This window comes from Nicotiana tabacum, chromosome 6 (assembly GCF_000715075.1).
Source record: "Nicotiana tabacum cultivar K326 chromosome 6, ASM71507v2, whole genome shotgun sequence".
NCBI classification, from domain to species: Eukaryota; Viridiplantae; Streptophyta; class Magnoliopsida; order Solanales; family Solanaceae; genus Nicotiana; species Nicotiana tabacum.
Genome location: NC_134085.1, coordinates 114,190,433 through 114,199,897, shown reverse-complemented (window position 1 = coordinate 114,199,897; position 9,465 = coordinate 114,190,433).

Below are 9,465 nucleotides of genomic sequence, written 5' to 3'. Positions count from 1 at the left end.
GGGAACATCATAACAATGAATCGAGACTCAAACTGAATATAATTTCTTTTAAGTTGTTAAATCTTCATTCCTTCAAAAGAGTGTATGAATCACACATTTCAGATTACTTCCAAACTTTGGTATAAGTTCAATTCAACTATATAGACATATCTAAAGTCTTAGAACATCAATTAGAGTTTAATAACATCAAAGTCAACTTTTGGTCAAACTTATGGACTCTTAAGTTCTACAAATTACTAACTTACGATAAATAGTGTTGAATTCTTCTAGGAACCTCCAAAACCAAATCGGAACATACGTACAAGTCCAAAATAATCATACGAACCTATCAGAACAATCAAAATCCGATTCTGAGTCTATTTACCCAAAAGTCAAATCTTAGTCAACTCTTCCAACTTAAAGCTTCCAAAATGAGAATCATTCTTTTAAATCAAATTTGAACCGATCAAAAATAGAAAATGGCCATACACGCTAGTCATAATACAACATGAAGCTACTTGCAGAGTCGAACCACCGAACAAAATTCAAATAATGAAAACGACCGATCGGGTCGTTACATTCTCCCCCTCTTAAGCAAACGTTTGTCCTGGAACGTAATAAGAGTCGCTCTAGAGCCATCGAATCACTGTATAGTCTTACCATACACGTACCCACGGTGATCCCGCATCACCTCAATCCATAAAAGCATGTCAACACAATCTCGACTGAAGATTATCCCTTCAACCTTGGACGATAAACCTTAGAACCAAATCTTATCACCCAGGCCTTCTCCAAGAGCTGATTCTCACATATACACTGTGGTGACCCCAACTAGCTACAATAGATCATGAATAAATCCACAAGGTGTAACCACATGACGTAACCCATTTCTCATAAGCCCATAACAATATCTCCGATCATAATAGCTGTCAATTACTGAATTCGGTACCGGTGCATAACCTCATATCAACTAGAACCTTATTCGAAACCTTCACCACACTACTACGGATGTAGGAAACATGTAGATCTCATAACCACTCACCCAATCAACAAGTCATGGAGTTCTCTCACGTCCGACAAGAACCATAATCGTATTCTGACATTCTCCCTCCAAACATAGAATTATACCAATCTAATAGTACTGATTCCAGGTCCAACTATTTCGTCTCACCCAGTACAAGCTGCTCGGCCGATAAGCCCCATCAGACAACATTTAAAATCTCATATGGCGCGATCTATGCGCTGACAAGCCACAAGTCAAATATGGCCACTAAGGAAAGGAAACTCAGGTACAAAACTACCCAGCACACATGATAGATATAACCACTGAACAAAATATTGTGAATCTATCCCACAGAGGAGAAGTAAAACACACAAAATAGTATAAAGAATCGTACACAACATCTCACCGTTGCGGTGTGTAACCCGATCTACACATTATACTCGTGGCGGCATGACACCAGGTCTACACATAATAATCTGCATGGGAATATCTATCGAGCTAAAAATGGTCACACTCACTAGACACACGTATATCAACTACAACCACACCAAGTGCATAAACATAACATTGGAGAGACGAATATCATCATGCGCTACAGAAGGCCAAGCACGACTAAGATACAATGAACAACCAACATCTCGAGAGACATTTTGCTCACTTAACACCACAAGAATACACAGGATCACAACACACATGTGAATAATCAACCCGCCTCACAACCCACATAGCATAAAAGTAATACTAGAAATATATGGTGACAGGAACAACATCCACCATGCCCGAAGACTCATCCATAGATAATGTTGTGCTGAATAAACATATCCAATCTGGTGTAGAATATACATCCATATTTGACCTACCAATGGCCCTTCTACACCGATTTCCAACATCTCAAATAGGTAAGCATCCTTTCAAGATTCACAATGACACGATTCCTGACTCTTAGAAACAATCGTCAAATAGTGAACAAACTTTCACAGTCCGCAACCATAGGAATAATGTGTTTCTCAGACGTGAACTCTCCAATCTATAACCAAACCAGAATGTCCATACCCGACCTCAATCTGTACTACTTAAATACTTGACACGTCACACCTACATAATCATTCAGTGGGAAAAAATCCCACAACCTTCCTCCCCAAGTAATAAAATCTGCCAAACTGAACCGCAAACTTGACCCTTCAATCCTAATTTTCACCCACCTCGTCGCATCATTATGCTGTTACGCAAGAGTACTAGAATCACATCATAGATCCTAGACCACCGGTAGAATAACACTTTAACGCCTAGAAACCTTTCGCTTAACTCACTTCAGAAGAAAATTACAACACGCAACCAACTTCCCATAACCACACAAGACACAAACCTCAAGTCATGGTCTAAACCGTCATAATTCTTTCCGGACCCCTTTGCACATAATAAAATCATCAAAATTAAATACCTCTAAATCAATCAAATTACGGAGAATGCCAAACCACAAGTATAGAGACGAAGCACATGTATAGCCTTATCATACAGAATGAACCGCTATAAAACCATAATAACATTATAACTATTCAAAACGTAACTGCAGAACTTTTTAACTCACGTAGACAATATTTGAACAAATTAACAAAACTAATCAAATAGTTTAACAAATGAATGGCATGAAATAAAGCATATATAATAATATTTTAAGCATTATTTATTTAAAAATTCAAATGGAAGGAGACTAACGGCGATAGCGTTACAAGGTTATAACAAGCATTAACGTTTGGTTGAGTGATCTTAAAATGTGGAAATCTTAGGTTTAAACATTTTTATTTGTATTTGTCATGTTCTTAAATTGCATATTGGTTTCGTTAATTTGTTAAATAATGTCTTATTTAAGTTAAAGATCTTAACTTCACCAATGTTTTCTTGTTTTTGTTCATTTTTTTTAAATCCCCTTTCACTTTGGATAAGAGTCCTCGCAACGTGGTCAGCTTCCTTAGAGCCGTTTGGTACGAGGATAAAGATAATATTTTCGGGATAAAATTTAATATTATTGTATATTCCAATATTTATTTATAAATATTAACTAATTCTTGGATAAGTTTTATACTAAAATGGTGAGATTAACTATTCCATATAAAAAGTGGGATAACTAATGCTGTGGAATATTTCACCCCATAGAATATCCTGAATTATCCCATAATTATATCAAACGACCCCTTAGTCTCTTCATCACAAACCATTTTCTTAATCCCATGCCATTTCCTCTCTCATAAATATTCAGTAGACGAGAATTTATGCCTTGAAATTATCAATAAGAATGTGAGGGAGATGTGCACAAATAGCCACTAAGAGCACCTGTCTTTATTTTAAAGCCAGTGTTTTAAATGTCTTTAGTCTTTAGCCACTAGTTTAATAAACTTATACCTGACTGGACAAAAATACCCTTCTACTATAACTTATACCTACGCTTTTATTAACGATCAGCAGCAGCAGCAACGCACGTAACTAACTTCACTGTGATCATCGAATTACAAAGTGTAGAATTGCAGAAGCTTCTCTTCCGATTTCAAACTATAGAATTCAACTTTCCCGTCCAAATATCGACATAAATTTACAGTAATCTATACTTTTGTGTGTTTCTATTGATTTTTATTTCGTTACTAGGAATTTGATTTTTTTTGAATTTCTGGATTGATAAGGTTAAGGACATCGCATCCTGTGATAATTCTATAAAAATTGAGCACATAATATTAAGGACATAGTGTCCTGATTTTGCAAATTGAATTGAAAAAGTTAAGGACACAATGTCCTTAACTTTTTTTGTTGTTCTTCTGTATATTAAGGACATACTATCATAGTTTTGCAAATTGTTTCGAAAAAGTTAAGGATACTTGGTCCTGAAGTTTGAGTTTCAAGTTGAAAACTTAAGGACACTTGGTCCTGAAGTTTGAGTTTCAAGTTGAAAAGTTAAGGACACTTAGTCGTGAACTTTGACTTACATGTTCAATAGTTAAGGACACTTGGTCCTTAACTTAGAGTTACAAGTTAAAAAGTTAAGGATAATTCATCCTGAACTTTGACTTGCATATTCAATAGTTAAGGACACTTGGTCCTTAACTTAGAGTTCCAAGTTAAAAAGTTAAGGACAGGCAGTCCTTAACTTCAAGTTTCAAGTTCAAAAGTTAATGACACTTGGTCCTTAACTTTGAATTCCAAGTTCAAAAGTTAAGGACATTTGGTCCTGAACATTTATTTCCAAATTCAAAAGTTAAGGACACTTGTTCCTTTACTTACAGTTCCAAGTTCATAACTTAAGGACACTTGGTCTTGAGCTTTAAGTTCCAAGTTCATAAGTTAAGGACACTTGGTCCTGAACTTTGAGTTCCAAGTTAAAAAGTTAAGGATATTTTGTCCTTAACTTTGAATTCCAAGTTCAAAAGTTAAGGACACTTGGTCCTTAACTTGGTCTTGAACTTACAATACATGTTCTTAATTATACAAGATTGCTCTATAAAATATGTCCTGAGTTTTCCATTCTCTTGACTTGCAGGATGGAAATAATATGCATTATAGTTGCTTTTAATGATAGATGGACTGAAGACTATAAGTATCTTGATCATCAAACAAAGCTTGTTCTAGTACCTGAGGCAATTCGGTTTGAAGATTTCATTAAACAGATTTTTGAAGTTATTGAATTGGATAGAGACAAGTTTGAAGCAATGATATGGTTTGATATCAACCTTAGAACAAGCAAGGGAATGCTTGTATCCAAAGATTTAGATCTTCACACATGTATAGAGTTATTAAAAACTTATTCACTCTTCAAGGGCTGTCGTTTCATTGTTGATATTTCGGAAAGAGTTTTTGGATCAACAAGCACCTATGAATTTGTCAACAGAGAAACTCAACATGACAATCAAAACAAATGCCAATAGATAATGAAAATAGATATGGTTGAAGCTCAAACAATAACTGAAGAGGTGCTTCAAACATTTGATTCTATTCAAGTAGAAGGACAAAGCATTATAGAGATTGACAACGAACAAGCTTTGGGTATTCAAGTCTTACAGAGTGCACCGGTAATCGAAGAAGTTGCTAAAAAATCTCTACTCAGCTAACTAGACGAAGGTCAAATTTGAAACAAAAAGAATCACCAACTACGATATTAAGAGAAAAATGCTTCGTTGGATGAAATAAAAGTAGGATCAATATTTGACAAAAAGAAGAGCATAATTAACTATTTTCGAATATAGCAATTAAAGGACATTTTGAATTCAAGGTTGTTAGATGAAGCTCAACAAGATATTTGTTGAAATGAAATGATGATAGGTGTGGGTAGTGTGTGCGTGCTTTCAGAATTAAAGATTCAACACTGTTCAAGATAGTAAAGATTGAGAAAAATCATGACTGCTCTATTAACATTATGAAAGTTGATCAAAGGCATGCAACTTCAAAGTTGATTAGTGGTTACATTATCGACAATCTTCGAGACCCAAGGTTTGAACACCAGCTTTTTGTCATGGCAGATGTCACGACCCTAAACCCGGACCCGGTCGTGACGACACCTCTCGTGAAGACAAGGCCAGCCAACTAGTCCCAATTCAATTTTTCAACAGTTAAACATTAATAAACAATCTAAGCATGAGTAAATAAACCAAAGGCTAAGCAAAAGATTTTATAATGTGCGGAATACAGCCCAAACACAGCCCGATACCGGATTGTCACAAGTCACGAGCATCTACTAGGGTCTAAATACAACTAAAAAGTTTGAAATGTACAAAATACAGACTAATGAAATAAAGTGGGAGAAAAGCAGTGCTGCGAACGTTGGCAGCTACCCTGCTAAACTCCGATGACACTGCCTCCGGTCAGCCAACACCTGTTACCGGGTTCAGAAATACCTGAATCTGCACACAAAGTATAGGGAGTAAAGTGAGTACTCCAAATCAATGAGTAATAATCATAACTAAAGTTTGAATGGTAAGAAATCACAAAAGTGCATCAACATGTTGTATAGAAGCGGTACAAAACCCGTAAAAAGCAATGAAGTTGAAAAATCTCTTAAAAACATCTTACCTCAGTTTAACTTCTTTAAAAATGACTTTTCAACAGTTACACAAATGAATGCCAAACAATTAGTGCAGATAAGCACAGAAAATCCGCCCCTCGGGCACAAATACATAATTAAACAGGTAAATGACAGGCAAATACGAAAGATAAGCACATAAGGTTCGCCCCTCGGGCACAGTATCAACAATCCGCCCCTCGGGCAATATCTCAGAAGAAATACCAGCCCCTTGACCAATCACATAGAACAGTACCAGTCCCTCGATCTATATCTCACATCACAATGGGTACCCACGCTCACTGGGGGTGTGCAGACTCTTGGAGGGCCCCCTTACATCCCAAGCGCAATATCAAGCCACCTCGTGGCATCATAAACAGGCTCTCGGCCTCATATCAATATCAACAAGCCACCTCGTAGCGTACATATCTCAGGCCCTCGGCCTCATAATTAAATCAGTGTATTACCGCTGCGGCGTGCAGCCCGACCCAGAAGATATCCTCACAACACAGGCCCTCAGCCTTACTTAGTCAAAAGTCACATAAGCCTCTCGGACAACAATAAAACAGTGTTTCTCAGCCTAAAACATCATTTAAATATCATTTGAGTATTAAAACTGAGTGAACATGGCTAAGTTTTGAAAAATAGTGGAAAATAACATGACTAAGTTCATGTATAAAGTCAAAACAGTGAGGCAATATCAACAAAAATCCTTGAAGGGTTCAAATAGTTGGCATGAAGCTCAAATATGGCATTCAACCCAAATAATGATGATAGTAAATAGATTTCAGTCAAATATACGGTAAAATCATCAATCGAAACGGACCAAGTCACAATCCCCAATAGTGCACAACCCCATGCTCGTCATCAAGCGTGTGCCTCCTCTCAGTATAGCACTACGATGTGCAATCCGGGGTTTCAAACCCTCAGAACATCATTTACAATTACTATTCACCTCGATACGGTCCAAACTCTAGCCCACGATGCCTTTCCTGCACGAATCGACCTCTGGATTCTCCAAATCTAGCCACAATCAGTACATAATCATTAAAATATGCAAAGGGAATGAAGCATACTTGAAAATATCCAATTTTACATCAAAATCCCAAAATTGCTCAAACCTGCCCCCCGGGCCCACATCTCGAAATCCAATAAAATTAACATCAATGGAATCCACATCCTCACACGAGTCTGTACATATCAAGAACATCAAAACCGGACTTCAAATGGCCCCTCAAATCCCCACTCAAAGGTCTCTTAATCTCAAGCCCTAATTACCCATTTTTGCTACTGATATTTCCATGGATTTCAAGCTTACAATGATAGAATTCATCAAATAAACAAGTTTAGGGACCAAAAATCTTACCTCCATGAAATCCTCTTGAATTTCCTCTTCAATTAGCTCTCCGAAGCTTCAAAATCGCCAAACAATGGAGGTACTTAGCCTCAAAATCGTGGAATAGCCCTTTTAAATCATTCTGCCCAGGTATAAAAATCCTTCTTCGCGAACGTGGTCAAAGCCTCGCGTTCGCGAAGCACAAAATTACTTTGACCAAATTTCCTTCACTGCGAACACGTCCTACCATTCGCGAACGCGAAGACTTGGCTCCTTAACCCTTCGTGAAAGCGGAGCCTCCCTCGCGAACGCAAAGGCTAAAATCTCCACCTCACCAGCTAACTCTTCGCGAGTGCGAGGGCCTACTCACGAACGCAAAGGCCAAATGCCTGCAGCACTGAACATAAATTTTTCTACAACTTTGCAAAACATGAAATGGTCCGATTGACCACCCGAAACTCACCCGAGGCCCTCCGGACCTCAACCAATATGCCAACATATCCCATAATCTCATTCAAACTTGTTCCAACCTTCGGAACGCTAAAAAAAACATCAAAACACCACATTCACATCGGATTCAAGCCTAAGAATTCCAAAACCTTCTAAATTATGCTTTCGATCAAAAACCCAACCAAACCACGTCCGAATGACCTGATATTTTGCACACACATCCCAAATGACACAACGAAACTACTGCAACTTCCGAAAATCCATTCCGACCCATATATCAAAATCTCACCTATCAACCGGAAAACACCAAAACCTCAATTTCGCCAATTCAAGCCTAAACCTTCCACAGACTTCCAAAATGCATTCCGATCACGCTCCTAAGTCCCAAATCACCCAACGGAGCTAACCAAAACATTAAAATTTCGATCCGAGATCATATACAAACAAGTCAAATCTTGATCAAACCTTTCAAATTTCAAGCTTCAACTGAGGACTGTTTCTTCCAAATTCATTCTGATTACCTTGAAAACCAAAACAAACGATTTACATAAGTCATAATACATTGCACGGGGCAGGTCACACTCAAGAACTGACAAGCAAAGTGCAAAATCTCAAAACGACTGGTCGGGTCATTACATCCTCCCCACTTAAACATACGTACGTCCTCGAATGAGTCAAGAAACATACCTGAAGCCTCAAATGGGTGAGGATATCTTCTCTGTATCTTAAGTCAGATCATCATCCAACTGAACCGTGCTAAAATCCAGAACATGAGACGGATCCCCAATATACTTCTGGAGCATAGAAACATGAAATACCGGATGCACACTCGACAAGCTGGGTGGCAAAGCAATCTCATAAGCCACCTCCCCAATCCTCCAAAGCACCTCAAAAGTCCCAATGAACCGAGGACTCAATTTCCCTTTCTTCCCAATTCTCATAACACCCTTCATGGGTGAAACCTTCAATAGAACCTTCTCACCAACCATGTAGGACACATCTCAAACCTTCCTGTCAACATAACTCTTTTGCCTTGACTGCACTATACAAAGCCTCTCCTGGATCACCTTCACCTTTTCTATAGCATCCTGCACCAAATCAGTCCCCAATAGCCTAGCCTCACCGGGCTCGAACCAACCAACTGGAGATCTACACCGCCTCTCATACAAAACCTCATATAGAGCCATCTGAATACTCGACTGGTAGCTGTTGTTATAAGCAAACTTTGCAAGTGGTAGAAACTGATCCCATGACCCTCCGAAATCAATGACACAAGCACGCAACATGTCCTCCAATATCTGAATAGTGTGCTTGGACTGCCCATCCGTCTGAGGGTGAAAAGCTGTGCTTAACTCAACCTGATACCCAACTCTCGCTGCACAGACCTCCAAAACTATGAAGTAAACTGAGTGCCCCTATCTGAAATGATGGAAACTGGGACACCATGCAAACAAACAATGCGAACCACTCTGAGGAATAGGTAGTACACACAGGAATGAAGTGCGCGCACTTGGTCAGCCAATCCACAATCACCCAAATAGCATCGAACTTTCTCAAAGTTCGTGGAAGTCCAACAATAAAGTCCATAGTGATCCTCTCCCACTTCCACTCGGTAATATCCATCCACTGAAGCAAGCCACCCGATCTCTGATGCTC